This window comes from Sciurus vulgaris (assembly GCF_902686455.1).
Source record: "Sciurus vulgaris genome assembly, chromosome: 16".
Lineage (NCBI taxonomy): Eukaryota > Metazoa > Chordata > Mammalia > Rodentia > Sciuridae > Sciurus > Sciurus vulgaris.
The window spans coordinates 78791881-78815444 of record NC_136477.1 but is presented as its reverse complement, the minus strand read 5'-3'; the positions used below and the strand labels follow the sequence as shown (position 1 = coordinate 78815444).

Below are 23564 nucleotides of genomic sequence, written 5' to 3'. Positions count from 1 at the left end.
CTGGTTGGGGTTTTACCTGTTAGGACATAACTCTTAATAACCTTGTTTTTAGTAGTGACACAAAGTAATTTTAAACACTTTTTAGTTTACCAACCTATGAAAACACCAATAATGTTTAGGTATGATACCCCATGGAATTTAAGGAGTTAAAAGTACTTAATGTTATTTAACAATTAGCATTTTAACTTTGCAAATTAATCAGATGTCTTTACAAACACATTTGAGTAGTCCTATACATGTTAAATTTAATTTACTTATTCTGCAAAAACCAAGATATCAGACAAGTGTCCTGAACAGTATTTGCTGTCTCTTTCCTGCTGAAGAAAAGTCCTAGAAACAATTGATATTAGACATTGTTTAACATCAACATTGCATTAGTTTGACTACTTAGAGACTTGCGAATTATTTCTGAAGACATTTCACTTTTATTAGTTTACCCAACTTAAATTGAACCCTTTTAAATCACGTGAATAAAAGTATTTGGATCCATTTTTAAATTTTAATTTTAGGAGCGCTCAGTTTGATACAGACAAAACATGACATCAGACACAAAAACAAATAACATAAAATCAAAGGCCTTGTAACTGTGAAGAACTTACTGTAACACCTCTTTTCTTTAATAAATGCTTTGCTATATCAAGAAATAAAGTTCTCTCCTTAGATGCTGTATTACCCATTTTTTCCAATCCCTGCCCTTTCTTTCTCAGTCTCTGTTACTGAGGGGACCGCGGCTCCCCGGGCAGTATCCTAGCTGCCAACCGCCTGAAAAAAAGAAAAGAAAAGAATAAGACACTTACCAATCAGGTCCCTGTTCGGGCGCCAAACTGCCGGGGACCAGCCCAAGCAGCAGAGTCCAGGGGTCCTTGATGGCCTGAAATGTAAAAGCCCCGAGAGATTAGGCGGCGCAGCGTCGGCGATGGACAGCAACCACACAGACTCAGGTCAGTGTTAGGTTGCTGACAAGTTTATTGAATTCACCAGCAATTTTTATACCCTTTACAAACTTACTAAGAATAAAGGAGGGAGTTTCAAGGGCATAGATAACAGAAGAAGGATTTGGGCATTTAGCCAACAGGCGCCATCTGGTAATATCTTATCTTACTTGACATTTTCCCACAATGAAGTATCCTTGACTCGAAACTTACAAAAGCAAGTTGTTGTATACTACTTGTTTTTCCTTGAAGTTTAACTTTTATTTGATTTCTTACTGCTAAGATTAATTATAACTTCTAGTAATTTGTTATTAATTTTTCATGACTATAATTACATGTCTATGCTATGTTAAATCATATTATACTATTAAGAACCAAGTTATTATCTTCAGAGTAAAAATCTTCATCTAAAGAACTAAAACTTTTCTTTTGAACTAAATATAATGTATTTCTGTGGGAGGCTCATTACTTTGCAGAAGAAACCAGATGTAATAAATATGTTGATCACTGAAGCTAAGAGAATCACTTATATGCAACTAGATGTCTGGGAGTCTTGTAAAAGTTAACAAAAACATCACAAGACATATTGCTTCAGAATGTCCACCATTCCCTATAGGAATATTAGTGCTTTGTGTAAACAAATGAACTTTATTTTACTGGAATTGAGTTAACTCATATGAACTGTTTGTGTTCCCATCATCCTTCAACCGAAGAACTTTATTAAACATGATTAATCCGCGTAATATTGTGAGTTCTGGTGAAAAACAAAAAAGGAAGAGAGATTAACACTCTGAGGAAGGGGCTCCAGCTTTACTCAACTTACGACGAGTCCTTGCTATCGTCTTCCAGGGAAGGCCTTGGCAGCACCCAACTTATGACGAGTCCTTGCTATCGTCTTCCAGGGAAGATTACCAACCTCTGGCATGGGTCTTTATGCGCCAGGCACACTTCCCTGGCATGAGTTTTATGTGCTAGGCGCCCCCGCAGGCATGGGTGGGAGATCTCCTACAGGGACACAGCTCTCACTGCCCAAGGCAGAAGCAAGGAGCAGGCTGGGAGGCTCCTGCTGGTCCCTGAGCACAGATCACCCATCACCAACCACCAATCACTTGCCATGAATCACTGGTCTGAGGAGCAGCAACACAAACCCAGACTGTTACTGGAGCCAGAGACCCACACCCTGGCCCTCCACCTTCTTCAGGGGTCTGAGTGGGCCTCTCCTCCCCACTGCAGATGGCTCCAGCTCAGAGAGAAAGGGCACCAAGTGGTGTGGAGTAATCAGATTCTCCACAGATTTAAGTGAGGAATTAAAGGAAACAAAAAGCCAAAAGTACCACACAATAACTCAGCCTGGAAGCAAAGGAGGGTTGTTTCCAAAAGAGGATCCTGGCAGACAGAAGGTCCCCTTGTCCTTGACCTGCCTAGTCACAGGGACTGGCATCTGCAACCACCACCTGTGGGTGCCTGGAGTGGACAGGACATTCACATCCAGTGCCACTCCCTGCTGGTCTGGGCACCATGGGAGCAATGGATTATATAAAGAATACAAAAAAAAAAAACCTTGACACCAAATCCAAATAACTCAATTAATTAAAGGGCAAAAGAACTAAACAGATGCTATTCAAAAAAAGAAATACAATTGGCCAACCAATATATGAAAAACTATTCAACATCTCTAGTAATCACAGAAATTCATGTCAGAACTACTCTGAGATTTCATCTCACTCGAGTCAGAATGGTAATTGTCAAGAATACAAATAATATTAATTGTTGGCCAGGAGGTTGGGAAAAGATTCAGTCATACCTTGTTGGTGAGACTGCAAATTAGTGCAACCACTCTAGTATGGAGACTTCTCATGCCATATGATCCAGAAATTCCACTCCTTGCAATGTATTCAAAATATCTAAAATCAGCATACTATAGTGATACAGCCACATTGATGTTTATAGCAGCACAATTCACAATAGACAAGCTACGGATCCAACCTACATGCATTCAAACAGAAAAATGATAAAGAAAATGTGGTCTGTATACACAATGAAGTATTACTTAGCCATAAAAAGAATGAAATCATGACATTTGCTGGTAAATGGATGGAAATGGAGACTGTCATGCTAAGTGAAGTCAGACCCAGAAAGCTGAAGGTCAGATGTTTTCTGTGATATGTGGAAGATAGTTCAAAATAAAGAGGAAAAAATAGAAAGAGAAAAGGGAGTGAAGGAATTCCATCAAAATAGAAGGAGGATTTGTCCACTAGATGAAAAGGATGAGGGGGAGGGAGAAGGGATGGGGTAAGAGAAGAACAGAGGAATGAATCAAACCTCAATTTCCTGTGTACGTATATGAGCATACCACAATGAATCTCATTCACAAGATGCTAACAAAAAAAAATCTAAAAGTAAACAGCAGAAAGATGAGTAAAGTAGAAGAAAGGGAATGGGAAATACTAGGGACTGAATGTGAGCAAATTGTATTCCATACTTTTTAAATTATATCAAAATTAATCCTAATGTTATGTGTGACTAAAAAGGAACAATAAAAAAATTAGCACTTGCCAGATGGAGATGGTTTTTCTGTTTTCCTTTTGTTGAAGAATCCATTTTTTCAACTTTATATGATCCTCCAGGTTAATACAATAAATGGACTAAACTAGCCAGGTGTGGTGGCTCATGCCTCTTATCTCAGTGATGTGGGAGCCTGAGGCAGCAAGAGAGAAAGTCTGAGGCCAGCCTAGGGAACTTACTGAGATGAGACCTTGCCTCAAAATCGGATTTGAAATGACTGGGGGTGCAGCTCCATGAAAACAACCAGGGTTCAATCCCCAGTAACCCCACTAACTGGACTAGACTTAAAAAAAATATACATCTTCATAATAATAACTAATACTTGTGAGACACTATGTGCTAACAGGGTTCTTATTTTCATAAGTACCCTTTCTTGGCCTTAAAAATAAAACAAAGGATTACTAAAGATGAGGTTCTCAGTAACAGGAGGAAAGAAGGAATTTCTAGTACTTGGAGTAAATGGTAGGGTGATTGATCTTTACCGTTATGAAAACTATTCTGTTTCTCCCTTCGCCTCTATTTTTACAACAATGGCATTATTCAAGAAGAAAAGTCAAGGTCCAAGTTGCCGCTCTAATGTTGATATTACATGGATTATATGCAAACTGATCTGAACTGTTGAATTTCGGAGTTTATCATACTATACTGTCTAGTGTTTTGAAAGGACATTTTATTATTGATTAAACAAATTTAAACTTTTAAGAGAAAACATGTTAATACACACACTAATCTGTGTTTAAACATCCCTGTGGAATAAACTATTGCAAAATAGAAAAAAATCTATTGCATATACTGTGAGTCTCATTCAGTTGTTTAAAAGACACATTACTTGATTAATAAAACCTCAAACAACTTTTTTTTTAATAACTTTCCTTGATAAAATAGATGAGCAAATGGCTATATTAAAATATATATATGGGCTGGACATGGTGGTGCACACCTGTAATCCCAGCAGCTCAGGAGACTGAAGCATAAAGATCACAAGTTCAAAGTGAGCCTCAGCAATTTAATGAGGCCCTCGACAACTTAGTGAGACCCTGTTTCAAAATAAAAAATAAATATAAAGAACAAGGATGTGAATCAGTGGACAAGAGCTTCTGGGTTCAGTCCCTTGCACAAAAAAAAGTATACAGAAAATATTCACATAAATTTAACCATAATTGACCTAGAAAATATAAAAGGAATGTGTATAGTAAATGGACATTACCTCAAATGAAATGTGATATTTTAGATATCAATTCAAAATATAAAAGTAGCCTGATTTCTAACAATGTAATCAGCTATTTATAAACTTAAAAAATACAGGGTCTGGCAATAAATTAAGTGGTAAAGTGATAACATAGTATGCACAAAGCCCTGGGTTTAATCCTCAAAATGGCAAAAGAAAAAAAAAAAAAAAAGTCTAAGTGCTAATTTTTTGGGAGATTCAGTAATTAAGCAAAACGTATATGTAAGAAATTAAAATTTATACTTAGGTCAATTTTTTTTCAAAATCATTAAAGATAAAAGAAAATAACTATTTTGTAAATGTTTCAGAGAAGTTTTTAAATCAAAACCAGAAAAGAAGCCTTTTATTTGGTGTCTCTTCGTTTTCTGCCCTCTGCTGGCAAAAAAGTGAAAAGTAAAGAAGTTTTAGGTGCAGCATATTGTGAAAACACATTTCTGAAAAAAAATGTATTTAGTGTCATAAATTTTTTTCCTTAGACCACATTAACTTGCCATCACATCATAACACCACTCATATTAGATGAATCATTCATACATGAAGCATACTGGTTGTGAATTAGTATCAGATTTTTAAAAATGGGATTTGGAAATATTTTGCTATTCACACAAATGACCAAGTTAAAATAATACAGCATCTAAAAATATCATAATGAGAGATATTTTATGTTATTTTTATTTTCACATCCTTAGTGACAAACTAAACATGGCCCAAATGTGAATCCCATTAGTAGTATTCATAATTGATAGAATGACAATCTAGAAGGATCTGACTACTAGATAACTGTGAGTCAAAATAGAAGTTAGTAAAGATGGTCTAAAAGTTTCTCGTTCTAGTCTTCCCTGAATATTTTCACAAATGCTTAAAATGAAAATCAATCGCAATCCATAAAGATCCTGTTAGATATGAATCAAATTCTACCACAATAAAATAAAGCAGGGATTACTACACAGTTTCAAAATTTGTGCAAGCATGAGATTCAGTTTTGAAAGAGACTTGGTGTTTAAGTCATTAACAAACTTCAAAATAAATCTATAGTGCAATGAAAGTTCAAAAATAATTTGACAAGTAACTGTCTTGATTGAGTGCTCCATATCTGTCAAATCTACACTGAGCACTTTGCATATGTCCTAAAATGCCAGAATAATGTAAATTAGGAGTAATTGGATCATTTATTGCCCAACTCTCATTCTTAAAAAGGCTGAGCTAGAATTCTTTTTTATGGGAAGAGGATGAGAAAATGACAGTCTCTTGATATTTTCAGTCTCTCACTAAAAAATTCAAATTGTTGAGAGCAGCATAAGTTTCAATATCTTTATATTGTGTTTATTATGAATATACAGACTTATTAATTGCACAGCATGATAATGCAACATATTGAAGTAACTGAAATTTTTAAACCCAACTGTGGGAATTATTTTTCATTTTAAAGTTCACTTTTTTTTTGATATCAGGGATTTAACCCAAGTGTATCTTACCCACTGAGCCACCTTCCTAGCCCTTTTTATATTTTATTTTAAGACAGGGTCTCCCCAAATTGCTTAGGGCCTTGCTAAACTCCTGAGGCTAAATTTGAACTTACAATCTCCTGTCTCATCCTCCCAAACCACTGGGATTATAAGAGTGTAATATTTTACATACTATTTATTTTTTGTACATATATTATCTTTCAAGAAGTGAACTTTCAAGTCCAGCTAAAGTTCACTTTTGAAACATACTGTACATATAGAAAATTGCCTAGTTCCTATAGATGAACTTTTGCAGTTGAGTATACCAAAGTAACAATCACCAGATTAACAAATGGAGTATACCAGCAAATCAGAAACCTTCCTTCTGTCACTTTTTGGTTATTAACTTACCCCAAAAGAACTATTCTGACTTCTAAGACCATAGATTTGTTTTGCTGGTTTTTAGGTTTCATGTAAGTGGAATCACAGTATGAAATCTTTAATGTCTGGTTCCTTTTGCTTAATTTATTTTTGTGAAATTCACCCATGTTGGTGTATGTAAAAGTAGTCATTTCAGTTCTACATAGCAATCCATTGTATGTATATAATGGATACATTCATCCATTCTACTCAGTCAATATTTGGGTTGTTCAGTTTTTGCATTTTTTAAGTATTATCTAGAAGTAAAAAATCTTGGGCATGAAATTTACACATGGTGAGTTTTATTAAATATTGTTAGTTTTCAAAAATGTTAGCATCAGTTCATAATTTACATTTTACCAAGAACATATGGGAGTTCTAGTTGTTCCACATCCAAGATAATACTTAGAATTATCAAAGCTTATGTTCTGCTTTGTTTCAGTTTTAGTCATTGTGGTAGGTAATAGTATCTCATAGATTTAAGTTGTATTTTCAATGATTACTTATTTTAAGTACATTTTTATGTTTATTGGGCACCAAGTATGTTTATTTAGAAGGCACTTGTTCAGTTAATTTTCTCATTTTCTGTTATGGTGTGTGTTTTTTTATTCATTGATTTTTAGGAATTTTTCACATATTATAGATATAAGTCCTTTATCAGATAAAATATACTACAAATATCTTCTTACCCTCTGTGGGTTGAATTTTCACTTTATTAGTGGTATTGATGATGTAAAAATGTTCTTCATTTTAATGAAGTCCACACGATTAATCTTTTCCTCTATAAAGTGCTTGTAGCCTGTTGGAAATCTGCAAATATCTTCAGGTGTATAATTTGGGCTTAACTTCTCTAGCATCTTGGCCTCTCAAGTCCTGGTTGCTAATCTTCTTGGGTAGAGAGAAAGAAGGTTGGTAATAACATGTTGTTGTCTTCAAATATTTGAAAGGTTATCATTCGGTTGAAAACATTTGGCTCGTCTGCATAGTCTTTTGAAAGACATAAGACCCTAGGCTGAAAAGTGAATGGAGGAAGAACTAGTCTCAACACAAGACTGGATGTCTGTATTACCCAATAACAACAGAGATTATGTATTCTTCCTCTCACTGGAAATGTGAAAGTGCAGATTGATGGCCTTTTGTTATGCAAACTGTAATAGGTAACCTTTATGCCAGTTTATCTGAATTTAAAGGTGTGGCTATAGCTCATTCAATGGGACAGTCTAGTTGCCTGTTAGCCTTGTCAACAAAACCTTCAGGGTTGAACTCCCATAATATGATTATTTGTCTCTTAATAAAATACATGAATAAACTCTTATTTACAACTCTATTTTAACTCCATATGATCTCTACTTTTAGAATAATATAACAATTCTTTTTGCTGTAAGTTTTCTGATTGAAAATTTTTATGGGAAGATCTCTACATTTCATATGCCAAGATTTGTCAAATATGGTGTTGTTTATCCTAAACATAGCCTTCAAGATTCAAGTCCCTTTCTACCTTCATTTATCCAAAAGAAAAAATATTTATTGATAACATGACAGCAGCAAAATCCTTCAATTCTTGTTTACTCTAAGATGCCATTCTCTACACCTTCTATTCTAGTTTTGTGTATTTCCTTAAATTCAGGTATCAAAATTATATTAGTGTTTCAAGAAAGGACATGACCACTAATGTGAAATTATACTGTGCTGCCTAAACAAGTGGACACTAAAGATAGACCTCGTTCAAATTCCAATTATACCACTTACTCAAGAATGCTACTTTCTAGGTCCCAGTGGATATAATATCATCTCCTATATTAGTTTCAATGAGGAGTACATGATATTGCCCACCAAATAATCAGCATAGTGCATGTCTGATGGTACACACTTTCTTTTTTTACAATTACATATAATAAAATATTATTCAGCCATGACAAGGAATGAAGTTCCAATACATGCTATAACATGATTAACCTATAAAATTTTGCTAAAAGAAATGTCAGATACAAAAGGACAACTGCTTTATAATTTTACTTTTAGGAGGTAATTAGAATAGGCAAGAATAAAGGTTACCAGGAGGTGGTAAGCAGAGGAGTGGGGTGATATTGTTAAATGGATACAAAGTTTCTGTTTGGAAAACTGAAAAACTTTTGGAAATTCATGATGGGGATGATGGCACAACATTGTGAAGGTACTCAATGCCACTGAAATGTACTTAATGTCCCTAAGAGAGTTAAAATGAAAAATTTTGTTATGTATTTTTATCACAAAAAATTAAAATAATTTAAATATAAGCCATTGTTTTTGGATTCTTTGTAGTCATATAATCTATCTTATGCTTAGCCATACCAAAGTTCAACTCTCAGTTCTCACTCCCAGCATTTCAGACATTAAAAACCTTTTTGTTAATTTTTTTCATAGGCAAAAATCATTTGTATAATATGACTGAAAACTCAGATATCTAATGTAAGTACGTGGTCTATAAAAATTCTGGTTCATATCAGTAGTTTTTGTTGTGGGAGTCAAGTACAACCTTCTTTTTAATAAGTAACTGCCCCAACTCTGTTTTATTTGTTCATAAGTCAACTCCTCAATAAAACAAAACTTTTTTCCCTATCCTGTAGTTAGGTTATCTTTCTAAGGCATAGCTTCTTGTGTGCATGTGTGTGTGTGTGTGTGTGTGTGTGTGTGTTGTATGCACATACATGCACATGTGTTTGGGGTTGCATGTGGGGTTGGTGGGGCACAGCAGAGGAAAGGGAAACTTTATTAAAGGTATAGTCATTAAGTTACATCTACTTCTTCCTCTTTTTTCAGATAGCTATTTAACATTTCTTGAGCTCCTGTTGATTAGTTGCCATAATTTCCCATTATGAAAATCATACTACTTATTCCCAAGTAAATTATGTGTGCTTAAATATTCAACAATTACCCCATTTATTACAAATTCTACCTGCTTCCCTGATTTTGAAATAAAAATGTACAATCTGCAGTGAACAAGGACCTCCACCAGATGCTTTGTGGATTGATTACACAGAAGTTATTTGTCATGATAAGGTGTACCATTTTCAGTCAAAGTTGTAATTGATATGTGCTTGAAAAAATTAAATCCTTTGTATACACCACCCAGGCAGACCACCTTGTTCCTTAATTTTGGTGTTTCCAATTCCTGGCCAGTCATTCTATATTATATTCTTTTTTCTATATACTTTTTAAAATTCTGAATGTACAAGCAATTTACTTAACAAAAACTACATGCTAGAGGCAAGACCCTTAGTACTCTGTAATAGAGAAAATATATAGTATTGCATGGAACCAAAAAGTATTTGAATTTTGTTTCTAGTGATGTAATTTTATTATCAAAAATGCTAAATATTAAACCTAATTATTTTCAGAGGAATGTATTATTAAATTTTCACTGAATATCCTTGGGTCAGCAGATTCCATCATTGATTACAAAAATTTATCCATGTTCAACTTTAAAAAACTCTCAGTGAAAAGAATGTAGCATAAGATCAAATGAATCTGACGATGAGATGCAGTCATCATTAGGATTCACTTTATCATACTCTTCATTGACATGAACAATTGAGAAAATGTAGCATAATTAAAGAGTGAATAGAGTAAACCTTGGTTCAATAAAAAAAGAAGGCAAAGTATTGAAATGGTTAAAAAATGGAATTGGGAGTCTACATAGGTCACATTCCTTAGGAAAACCTGAGATGATTTTCTTGTCCAAGAGTTTTATTTTCTGCTCTCCCCAAAGAAGATAAGTGAAGGAAGTAGGACAGGTCAGCAGAAGCCAGTAAGTTGCTCAGTTAGCTACTGGTTTTATTTTGATCCCAAAGGAATGCCCTTGAGCACAAATTGCACCACGGAATCATCCCCACCTAAGTCAAGTGGTCATCCCTTTGTAACCTCCTATCATTCAGTCATTGGTAAGATCATTGGGAGGAACAGGAGAAATCATAGTTTCAGAATAGAGCAATTCTCTGAGTTATCACCCCATAGTCATGTCAGCTGGAGGATGGAATTGCCAGCAGAATAAAATGGAGCTAGTTACACATCAAAATCTACTACAGGGTCCCATTGTTTTGGCTTTGAATCCCACCCTGTAGCTATTAGTCATGAGACACTTCACAAATATTTAAGCTGTTCGCTTTTGGGTGACTTATCTATAAAACTGAGAATTACCCTCATTCCTTAAAGTACTTTCAAGTGTATAAAAGCTAATAATGCATATACAGCACTTGAGCTGATGATAAAGAGTTCAATCAGTAGCTGCTTTAAATTGTCCTAAGTGGACTAGAAGGCAGGAATGATAAAAAGAATGGTATGTTTTCTTTCAATAAGACATAATGCTTGGCAAAGTTTCACAAGTAAAGAAATATATTGGGGACCATGACCATCAAACTAGTACACAATAAAGTGGACATTCTTGCCCACTTTAGATATTTATGCAATTGCTACATCTCTAGAACCACAGGGATGAACTTCAGTGACCAAGCCCAAGTGGTTGGATAAGTACCATAATTCCCATGGGAGCAGTAGCCTGGTCTTGAAAGTGGAAAATTATTGGCAGAAGTCCCATCACTTAACATAAGTAATAGAATGGGAAGGGAAAAATGGTGCAGTCCATGAGGTACCTGACAGAACTTATTTGAGAGTGTATGAGATATGTGGTGATTGAGCTGGGGTGTGGGCAAGGCAGCTGATGCACAGGACTGAAGTCCAGTAACAGTAAGGAGGAGCAATGGTGAGAGTGAGCTAAGAGAGAACAGCACTAGTTCCTTAGGAACTACTGCTTCCTCATTCATATTAATGCTACATGTTTGACTAGCTTAAAAGAATAGGTACAGGCTCATAAGAGACATTTATGAATGAAATCAACTTTACTTAAATTCCTGAAGCACTACTCAAGGGTATTAAGATCTATCAGGGAATGAAACACAAATGGGTCACAAGTTCAAAGTCAGCCTCAGCAACTTAGCAAGCCCTAAGCAACTCAGAGATTCCCTGTCTCTAAATAAGATACAAAAAAGAGCTGCAGATGTAGCTCAGTGGTTAAGTGCCCCTGGATTCAATCGCAAGTAGCTCACAACTCCAAAAAAACTGTCTTATGAACATTCCCTCGCAGTAATAACAGTTTAAATCCATTTGCTAGTTAAATTGATATCTTCCATATCCTTCAAACATTGAAAAATGAGAGTTCCAGAGTTCTTTTGATATTATGCTATACACGAGAATTCATTGAGACAGAAAAAATTCATCTCAACTTTGTGTATTTACAAAACATTGTAGAAACAAAAAAATCAATGTCGCCTATTATAATGTGATAATATAAAATTAATTTTATTACAAGAAACAAAAGATTCTTTTGAATATTCAAAATACCTGACATGAATTAAATCAGTAACGTTTTGATTTCTTTCAGGCAATAACAACTCAGTCTATAGCTTATTTTCAACACAGAATTTACAATTACTCAGAGTTCTATCTTACAAAATAAAGCTATGGAAATACTGTGTCTTGCATCACCACCTCTCCCCATTGTCCTACAAAGTTTTAAGAAATCAATGAAACTCATTTTCATAAAATGTGGTATCTCAGAGACTATCATTAAGAAATTGTAGAAAAACATTTAAATGCTTAGTTTTAAATTTTTAAACTTCTGTTATAGATGTATGGAAATTTTAAAATGTAACAATGGTTTCATGGATAACAATGGATAATTTTTCTTAAAATTATTATAAAGGATATAGAGAACACTTGCACACTATTGGTGGAGATGTAAATTAGTCTAGAAATTATGGAGAATAGTGTAGAGGTTCCTTGAAAAATTTAAAAAGAACTAACATAAGATCCAGCAATCCCACTACTGGGTATATATACAAAGGAAATGATATCATTATGCCAAAGAGACCTCTATAGTGTCACCTTTCATTGCTAGTATTATTCACACTATCCAAGGAATGGAAACAATCTAATTGCTCATCATCAGCTGGTGAACAGATAAGAAAAATGCAGGACATCTATTCAATGGAATACTATTTGACCATAAAAATAATAAAACCCTGTCATTTACAACACAACTTATTATTTGTTGTTTATTATATTTAATGAAATAAGTTGGGCACAGAAAGGCAAGCACTGCATAATCTCATTCATACATGGAACCTAAAAAAATTGATCTCATAGAAGTTGGGAGAAAAATGGTGTTTTCCAGAGGCTGAGGAGGTGGTGTCAATAAGAGATTGATCAATGGGTATTATGGTTAGAGAGCAGTAAGAAGTTCTGGTATGCTACACTGAATAGTAGGGTGATTATAGATCACAATAATGTACTGCACATTTCAAAAGCCTAAAAAAAGGATTTTAAAGATTTCACCATAAAGAAATCACAGGCATATGAGAAGATAGCTATGTTTAACCTGATTTAAACATTGTACAATATGCATGTGTATCAAAAATGACATGGTTTCACATTCACATGTTAAATTTTTATGTTTTTATGTACCAGCTAAGAATGAACTTATAAAAATCATTCTTATGAAAATGAGAATCTATCTATCTATCTATCTCTATCATGGCAGATATTTAATCAAGTAAGAATGGTCTGCCTCTGTGTAAATCTGAGTTGAAGTTCCAGATCTCTTTGACACAACCTTGACCTAGTATTCCCAATTATCAAATGCAATCACATCTACCTCTATAGTTCTCACAGGATTTATGAGATAATATCAGAAATGAGGTATGAAAATTCTTACAATTCATGGAAAGAGTGATTTTACAAATTTGAGTTAGTTAAATGGTTTATTGCTTTAAAAATCATAAGAATAATAGAACACATTTATTTGATTTTACCCTCAGGTAATATATTGTCTATTGTAATAAACATTGATGAGAATATTAATAAACAATACATATGATCACTCACAGAAGAAGGTACAATGTTATGTCTATGGATTTTTTTTCCACACTGTAGTAGATTGGCTAAGAACAAGGTAGATTCTGGAGGCAGACCACATGAGTTGATTTCCAACTTTATACTATTTAGTTTTGTGAATTTGACTGAATTTTTAAATTTATCTTTTGTAGTTTATCATTTGTAAAAGGGTGATAAAAGTACCCAACTGATAGGCTTTTCAAAAGGATTGCATGGACTCATGGCAGTTACTGTTGGCTGTCAAATCCAAGACCCATTCCCAACCTATTCCACTATAAAAGCTCAAAAAGTGTGATGACTGATTTCCCAATCCCTCTCACTACTTGGGTGCCAGGTAACAATGCCAGCAACAGAGACCAACACAGACAACTATTGAAGTTTATAAGAAAGGTTTTGTTTACCTGCTAAAAGGGGAAAGATATAGCTGGGACCATCTTTTCTTCCTTTTCTTTAACACAAAATGTGACTTGAGATTGAGACATCTTGCAACTACAAGGACAAGGCAAAGAGAATAGAGGAGATGCAGTGAGAAATTATTGTGAACTGAACTAATACAAGCTATCAAACTACTTTGACACACAAAAAATAAACCATATAAGTGAATGTTATTGCATATTTTCACTTGCAGCTAAAAGTATTCCTAACTGATACAAGGTTAGCATGTATAAAATGCTTGGAATAGTCTCTAGCCATTGTAAATGCTAAGTGAGTTTTAGCTCTAAGTATTGTAGCTGTCCCTTGGTATATAAGGAGAATACATTCCAGGACTTCCTGGATCCAACATTTGTGGATGCTTAATTCCTTTATGAAAAAACAATGGTAGATTGTTTGCATAAAACCAATGAGCACCCTCCCAAATACTTTATATCATCTCTAAATTACTTATAATATCTAGTACAATAATAATACCATATAAATAAGTGCAATATCATATTTTGGGGGGTATAATGACAAGGAGAAAAGACTATAAATATTAAGCACAGAAGCAAGTTTTAAAATTTAAAAATTCTATCTTCAATTGGTTGATTCTACAGATACAGACTCCAGAGACAGAGAGGAACAATTGCATTTTTCAGTCAATATTGCAAGTTATTAACTTCATTCATTAATCTGTGATGCATATTTGTTTAATATCTTATCTTATAATTTCAATGGCTATAATATCATTTATAATGCACTATAAACACATGATTGATTTGATTTACTATAGCAAATATTTGTCTAAATGTCCATATTTGGTACCTACCTTAATTCAAGAGCCAATTATATCTGTTGAGGTCTCCTTGGTGTTCATCAATATATTACTAATTTTCAAGTGTCCTATATTCAAGAAAGTTCTGGACATAATGTTATAGGATTTTATCATTACTTACTTTTTAATCCAGTTTTTAAACTTGCAATGTTTTGCAATGTTTTTAAATACAAGAATGCCTCTGTGTTTATAAGCCATTTATATTTCTCAATGTCTACAATTAATAATGTTGTGTTTGAATAAAGGTTAAAATACTCTGAAGAACTGTCTTCTACAATATCTATCTACAATGCAGCAGAGGATACATTTAAATCTAGAAAGAAAATAATAAATAACATGAAATAAAATTCTACAGACTGTAAAAAGTAAAAGAAGGTTGCCTTTACAAGTGAAGTAAATAAGTAAATTTCCTAGCTAATTAAAAAAAAAAGAAACATAAAATCAAACAAACATCCCATGAAACAACTCATTCAAATTGTGAATCTCTATCTACCTTTCTATTTAAATTCATTTTAGTTTAAATAATGCTGTTTTTTATTGTGGCGGGGGTGACCAGGGATTGAACTCAGGGGCACTGGAACACTGAGCCCATATGCCTAGCCCTATTTTGTGCTATTTAGAGACTGGGTCTCACTGAATTGCTTAGCCCCCCCCCCCCTTTTTTGTAACTTCTGCTGAAGTTGGCTTTGAACATGAGATTCTCCTGCCTCAGCCTCCTGAGTCACTGGGATTACAGGCATGTGCCACTGCACCCAGATCTCAATTGGTACTCTTAATTTCAATGCCCAACTTATCCCATGCACACACATTCAACTCTGCCTTTCCATTCACTTTTCACCACTGAGATAAACACCATTATCATTCTCCAAATTATTTAGGCCTATAATTTGAATGTCATTCTGACCTCTCTTTCCCTATCATCTTACTTCTAACTTATTAGATATTTTTATGTGCTGTTGAAGAAACAAACATATCACAAACATTTTTATTAACTTGATTCTTCATACTGTATTACTTCATGCTTCTTAATCAACATCTATCTTCATAATTTCCAGGTGAATTTTTTTCTACTTTAAGGATTTGGGTTATATTCTCATCTAAGATTATTCCTTAAAGAAACATATAAGAATTCATAAAAGAATTCACTCCTGTATTAGTACCTTAACTTCAACATTCAAAGTATTTTTTATATTTTTAATAAAACTTAATAAAAGTTAATAAAAACTTGGAACTGCCCTAGACCCAACTCCTGAAATCCTTATATTCACTAATTCATGTGACTGGTAGGCTTCTATATGTGTACCCTTTTATCTTTGCAGTCAGTGATTTTTTTATAATGGTAAATCAAATCCCTGTCACTTCCCATCACACTAAGAATAACACCTCAGAGAGGACTTCCCTAAAATTCCTATTTTAAATTTCCATTTGCCTCCATTATCTTTTGTCCCCTTTACCTGGCTAATTTTTCTTAATAGAAAATTTCCCTTGATATTTAATATACTTAATCATTTGATTCTGACTAGACTATAAATATTCTGAGGTCAGGGATCTTACCTACCTTCCTCACAACTTCTCCCATGATGCCTAGAAAATACAGTAGCCCCACAGTAAGTACTCATGAACTCAACAAATGCTATATAATAAAGATATAGCTTATCTTTCACCTTAATTGTCTTGTCAACATAAATTCTAATAATAAAAAAAAATTTTGCCATTTTATGCCTGCAAAATTATCTCCAAATGAGAAAGTTAACCCAACTGGAACTCAGACCAGATTACGATTTTAGGATCCCAAGAGAATATTTTCAAATTTTTATAAATAATACAATGCATACTCCTATAGAAAATAAGCAAGAATTATGAAAATGTGATAATACTAACAGTAAGACAAGTTCCCATGAAACACAGCATCATCATTTGTTATGGCAAAATGAACTGTATTGGCTAATCATCACTAATGTCTGAGTCAAACCTTAAAAGCTATTAAAAAACAAACCCAAGGCTGGATCAGAGGCTTTAAAATCTTTTTTTATCTTCGAGCTGTAGCTTGGGCTGCTCGTCAGCTCGGCCTGCCCCCCCTTCCCACTTTGCTTTCTGCCTCGCCTTTCCCCAGGACTTCGCTATTTTGCTTAAAAAAAAAAAAAAAAAGAAAAAAGAAAGAAAGAACTAAACTCCCCCCTCCCTTTCCTCCAGCCCGGCTGCACCTCTGTCTTGCACTTTGCACGGAGGAAGAGAGAGAGAGAAAGAGAGCGAGCGAGAGTGCGAGAGAAAGGAGAAAAGAGAAAAAAAATAAATAAAAAGAGCCAGGCAGAAGAGGAGGCGAGAAGCATGAAGTGTTAACTCCCCCGTGCCAAGGCCCGCGCCACCGGACAGCCGCCAGCCGCGCCTCCAGCCCCGAGCGGTCGCCGCGCGCGCCCCGCCTGCAGCCCGGCGGGCAAGGCGAGCCCTCCTTATGCAAAGCGCGCAGCGGAGCGGCGAGCGGGGGACGCCGCGCACCAGGCCGGGCTCCTCCGGCTTCGCAGCCGCCGCCGCCACCGCAGCCCGCGGAGGACCTTCCGGAGCCTGAAGCCGCCGGCTCCGCGCGCACGGAGGCGAGCAGGCGAGGAGGGGCCGGGGCGAGCGAGCAAGCACATTGGCGTGAGCAGGGGGAGGGAGGGCGGGCGCGGGCAGGGCGGGGGGTGTGTGCGCGCTCGGAGGTTTCGGGCCAGCCACCGCCGCGGGAGCTAGAAGCGCCCCAGCCCGGCAAGCTGGCTCACCCGCTGGCCACCCAGCATAGCCCGCTGGCCCCTCTCCTGCAGCCCATCTGGCGGAGCGGCCGCGGCGGCGGCAGGAGAATGGCATCAGAACTGGCAATGAGCAACTCCGACCTGCCCACCAGTCCCCTGGCCATGGAATATGTTAATGACTTCGATCTGATGAAGTTTGAAGTGAAAAAGGAACCGGTGGAGACCGACCGCATCATCAGCCAGTGCGGCTGTCTCATCGCCGGGGGCTCGCTGTCCTCCACCCCCATGAGCACGCCGTGCAGCTCGGTGCCCCCTTCCCCCAGCTTCTCGGTGCCCAGCCCGGGCTCGGGCAGCGAGCAGAAGGCGCACCTGGAAGACTACTACTGGATGACCGGCTACCCGCAGCAGCTGAACCCTGAGGCGCTGGGCTTCAGCCCGGAGGACGCGGTCGAAGCGCTCATCAGCAACAGCCACCAGCTCCAGGGCGGCTTCGATGGCTACGCGCGCGGGGCGCAGCAGCTGGCCGCAGCAGCTGGCCGCGGCGGCGGGGCCGGCGCCGGTGCCTCCCTAGGCGGCAGCGGCGAGGAGATGGGCCCCGCCGCCTCCGTGGTGTCCGCCGTGATCGCTGCGGCCGCTGCGCAGAGCGGCGCGGGCCCGCACTACCACCACCACCACCACCACGCCGGCGGCCAAACGGCCGGCGCGCCCGGCGCCGCGGGCAGCGCATCCGCCTCGGCCGGCGGCGCGGGCGGCGGGGGCCCGGCCAGCGCCGGGGGTGGCGGCGGCGGCGGGGGCGCTGCGGGGGCGGGGGGTGCCCTGCACCCGCACCACGCTGCCGGCGGCCTGCACTTCCACGACCGCTTCTCCGACGAGCAGCTGGTGACCATGTCCGTGCGCGAGCTAAACCGGCAGCTGCTCTGGGTCAGCAAGGAGGAGGTGATCCGGTTGAAGCAGAAGAGGCGGACCCTGAAAAACCGGGGCTACGCCCAGTCCTGCCGCTTCAAGAGGGTGCAGCAGAGACACGGAGTCCGAGAAGAACCAGCTGCTGCAGCAAGTCGACCACCTCAAGCAGGAGATCTCCAGGCTGGTGCGCGAGAGGGACGCGTACAGGGAGAAATACGAGAAGCTGGTGAGCAGCGGCTTCCGAGAAAACGGCTGGAGCAGCGACAACCGTCCTCTCCCGAGTTTTTCGTGTGAGTCTGACAGGCGATCCCAGCTAGCCACCTTGATAAGTGCTCCGTGGGGGTCCGGCTGGGGTGTGGGCTTGCTAGTTGCAGAGCCACGCTGGCCACCACCTCGCCCCCTCCCCTACCGAGATCGCCCCCCTTGGTCCCTGTACACACACACACACACACACACACACACACACACACACACACACACACACACACTGCTCCGAGTTCCTGGTGGTGGCGACTGTTTTAAATTGGGGAGGGAATGGGTGTTTGGCTCATGGATTGCCAATCTGAAATCCCCCCGTAACTTGCTAGCTTGTTTTTTTTTTAACACCCCCCCCACTCCGACTTGCACAATGTTCAAAGATCCCAGCAGAGTTCTCCATGTGAAACATTGCTCACCTTTGAAGCCCGCATCATTCGCATATTATTTTTCTTCTTCAGTTCATGAGCTGGTGTTCATTTTCTGTGTGTGTGTGTTTTATTTTGTTTGGATTTTTTTTTTCTTAATTTTACTTTATGGAGCTTGCTGTGTTGCCCAACCTCCACCCTCACCCCCCTCCACCCATCTCCTCCCCTGAGATAAAAGAAAAAAAACGCAAAGTGTTTTTTTTCCTCCTCCTGAGTTCTTCATGTGAGATTGAGCTTGCAAAGAAAAAAAAATGTGAAATGTTATAGACTTGCAGTGTGCTGACTTCCATCTGGGGTTTTTAGCATTGTTATGCTAAAATAGAGGAAAAATAACCTCATGAACCTGCCACAATCAAGCCTGCATCAACCTGGGTGTGACTTGTGAGTTTTGGCCTTCTGATGCCAAACCTGAGAGTTTAGTCTGCCATTAAAAAACTCATTCTCATCTCATGCATTATTATGCTTGCTACTTTGTCTTAGCAACAATGAACTATAACTGTTTCAAAGACTTTATGGAAAAAGAGACAATATATTAATAAAAAAAAAAGCCTGCATGCTGGACATGTATGGTATAATTATTTTTTCTTTCTTTTTTTTTTTTTTCCTTTTGGCTTGGAAATGGACGTTCGAAGACTTAGAGCATGGCATTCATACTTTTGTTTTTATTGCCTCATGACTTTTTTGAGTTCAGAACAAAAAAGTGCAAGTCTAGAGCCTTCTTCCCATGAAAGATTGCATCTGCTCCAGCTTTGAGTTACTCAGAACTTCAGCCTCCCACTGTATATGCACTGAAGGCATTCCTTGTCAAAGACACCAGAATGGGTTCCCAATTGATCATGGCAAACGTTAAGGAACACTTAATAATGTTTTCTTTTTCATAAGAATGATGCCCCCCCCCTTTTGGGGACTTAAATTGTGCTGTTGCCGAAAGCAGTCTAAATTTTATTTTTTTAAAAAAAGAAATCTGCCCCATTATTTTTCGGTTTATTTTATTATTATTATTTCCTTTTTTTTGGCTTTTGGTCATTATCAAATGTGGAATGCTATGGGTTTCTAGTATATAATTTAATTCTAGTTTTTATAATCTGTTAGCCCAGTTAAAATGTATGCTACAGATAAAGGAATGTTATAGATAAATTTGAAAGAGTTAGGTCTGTGTAGCTGTAGATTTTTTAAAAGATTGATGCACTAAATTGTTTACTGTTGTGATGTTAAGGGGGGTAGAGTTTGCAAGGGGACTGTTTAAAAAAAGTAGCGTATACAGCATGTGCTTGCAACTTAATATAAGTTGGGTATGTGTAGTTTTTGCTATACCACTGACTGTATTGAAAACCAAAGTATTAAAAGGGGAAACACCCCTGTTTATATCTGTAGGGGAATTTAAAAAAAAAAAAAAAAAACCAAGAACTGGAATAGCCTAAATTTGAGTACCAGTTACTCTTGGTGTGTCGCTGGTTTCTTGTCCTCTTTGATTAACCAGATTCCTGTCATCAGTGAACCATGTAGCATACTGCAGTCTTTCCTGTAGTAGGTAGGTGGTTTTCTGACCATTCCAGGAAGTCATCCTGGGGAAATTCCCAAATGTTTTCAGACAAAACCAAATCACCCATGTCTTATCTGTCCAGGAATAAAACTTGTGATTAACCTGTAAATGAATCATAGTTTATTCTGAGTCTGGTTTTCTAGTAAGAAGAGGAAAACTTTGTAAAGGAGTGCTTCCCTCTACAGTGCAGGAATCAATCAAATGGCACAAGTATCCCCAAAGGAAAGGGTGCTTTGTGGGCATTCCATTTCCCAAGTTAAACCTGAGTACAACATGGGAGCCAAACAGCCTGGTACAAATTCAGTTTATCCTACTTATGCGTTCTTGGACAGTTTATATAACTTTTATGTACTTCAGTTTCCTTACTGGTAAAATGATGAGACAATGGAATATTAAAAACTATAGTGAAAATTATATGAAATAGTGGATATAAAGTGCTTAGAGAAGTGTCAGAACACATGGAAGTACTAAACCCTGTGTGCCTTTATTTCCCTTTCTGTTAAATTGATATAGCATTTACTTGCATAGAATTTTATGAAGTTCACTAATTTAATATAAGTAAAGCCCTTAGAACACTAACTGAAATATAGGAAGCACTATGAAATCAATATCATCATTATTATTTGGGTTATAAGTTGGTGCAATTTTTTGAAGCATTGATCTCTCCCTTATCTTCCACTAATTTGATTACTATTTCTTAAGCCCTTTGTATTGCTCCTTTTCTTTTGGTGGTACCCAAGGATATATTCCCTGACCCCAACCTCATCTTTGTTCTCTCTTGGTAATCATTACCTTAATATGTCAATTTCTTTTAGGAAGATGACTTCTTAAGTTTAACCAATAGCCCAGGACTCTCTGAGGAACTCCAGACTTAGCTGCACATCAATGTTCCTTAAACATTCATGCTATTTCCTCCTCTTTATTCTCTTTATTATTTGTTTTTTTATTATCTACTTTAACTTCTCACCTCATCAGCCTTCACATTAAATTACCAAATCCTATTGCTTATAATTCACAATAAATTTTGTAAGCAACCCCTCCCTTCTACTTTCCAGAACAGTGAGAGAAAAAAATTCTGATGTTATAAGCCACATCGTTTTGTGATAATATGTATCAGTGGCCATAAGAAACTAGTACAGACGGTATGAGTATAACAATTTTGTTTATCCATTTATCAGTTGATGAAAATTTCAGTTGTTTTCTACTTTTGGCAAATATGATTAATGTAGCTATTAACATTCATGTAGATCTATGATCCATTTAAGTTAATGTTTTAAAAGGCATGAAGGTTAGGTTGAGGTTCTCTTTATTTTTAATATTTGGACATTCAATTGCTCCAGCACCACTTTTTGAAACGACTATACCCGTCCTGCATTATATTGATCTCACATCTTTGTCCAATTAGCTACACTGTACTTGCATGGTGCCCTTTCTAAGTTCTCCATTCTGTTCCATTGATCTGTATCACGAAGTCCTGAAAATCTTGAAATCAAGTGCAGCAATTCCTCTTACTTCATTCTTCTTTTTTGGATCTGTTTTAAGTATTCGAGTTCCTTTACTTTTCCATATAAGTTCTAGAATAATCTAATCAATATTTACAAAAGCTCTTGCTGGATAAACCACAAGGTTTTAAAAAACTACTTTTATGTGGATAACTACCAAATGCAAATCTCCAAGACAGGCTCTCCTGAGCTCCTTATCTCTAACTACCTGAGAATTACACTTGGCTGTTTGGCTTTCAATTAATTTTGAGATGCTCATTATGTCTTCAAGTTTATTCTGTAGTCTTCCCTCATCATAATAAATGGTATCACTACTTATCCAGCTGTTCAAGCCAAAAGACTATTCTGCAAAAGTGAACATCTTTCAATTTACACACACGCTTTTCAGAATACATCTTTCATTAGCTTAGAAACATTTCATTTTTAAAAAGCTCTTAACAGTAATACCCAAACTCCTTACTTAAAGCCCACAAAACCCTTCCATTAACCACTCTAACTCTTCATGATGCTACAAGCAATGAAAGCAAGGTGACTGAGATTTAAGGGGGCCCTCATCGCATTGGTTAGTGAGTACATCCTTAAACTTTTCCCTTTTGGGGTCTCATTTATCCACCATGGTTCTAGACCTGGGTCTCAACTTTTTCCTGCCTCACAGCCTTGCCTAGACATCACCACTGTCAGTCAAGCTTTGCTCTCCCGTTTTATGACTAACAACTTGTCATTTGGAACCCTGTTCAGGCTTTAAGTACCTTATCTAAATTTACAATAATAATAGATAAGATTTATTTACCTCACATTGAGATGGGCCCTATTTCAAGCCCATTACTTAAATTTAATCCTCACAACAATTCTTTTTCTGAACACAATCAGCATCTCCATTTCACAGAAAGGTTAACAGATACAGAGATAGAAGCTAAGTAAATTGCTCAGGGGCTCACAACTACAACTAATGATTCCACAAGAAAACAACCATTTGATTTCAAAAACTGAGCAACACTAGTTTATTTCCTTTAGGGCCCTTACTATCTGAAAGTCTCATTTATTTGCATACTTTTTCTCATTAAAATATGAGCTCCATGAGGCAACTGGCTTGTCTTTAATGTTGTCTTATCAAACCTAGCTGGGCCTAGCTATACCTAGTGATTCATAACATGCCCTGAAAGAATGCATTTAGAAAGACAAATGTGACCCCAAAATAACTTACTTAAAAGTACTTACCTTTGAAAGTCTCCGAAGTAAATAAGTAACAAAGAATCTTTAAGGAAAAAATGTGCTGCTTAGCACTTTTTGAAGAATGGTGCATGGCTACTTCCCTTTTAAATAATCTCGGTATATAAATGTGCTTGGTTCTTTGATAAATCGATTTTTTTGTAGTGGCAAATATAATGTGCTATCAACATTCCATTCAAACACACATTGAAAAGTGTGTTTGACCTTG

General features: G+C 37.2%; 1 pseudogene across 1 annotated transcript; it reads left to right on the top strand.

Moving 5' to 3' along the window:
* The first annotated feature begins 17440 nt into the window (after positions 1–17440).
* Positions 17441–18835, top strand: LOC306646353 (transcription factor Maf-like; annotated as a pseudogene). The gene has a single exon. The product of its transcript is annotated as a transcription factor Maf-like (transcript).
* The last annotated feature ends 4729 nt before the right edge of the window (positions 18836–23564 follow it).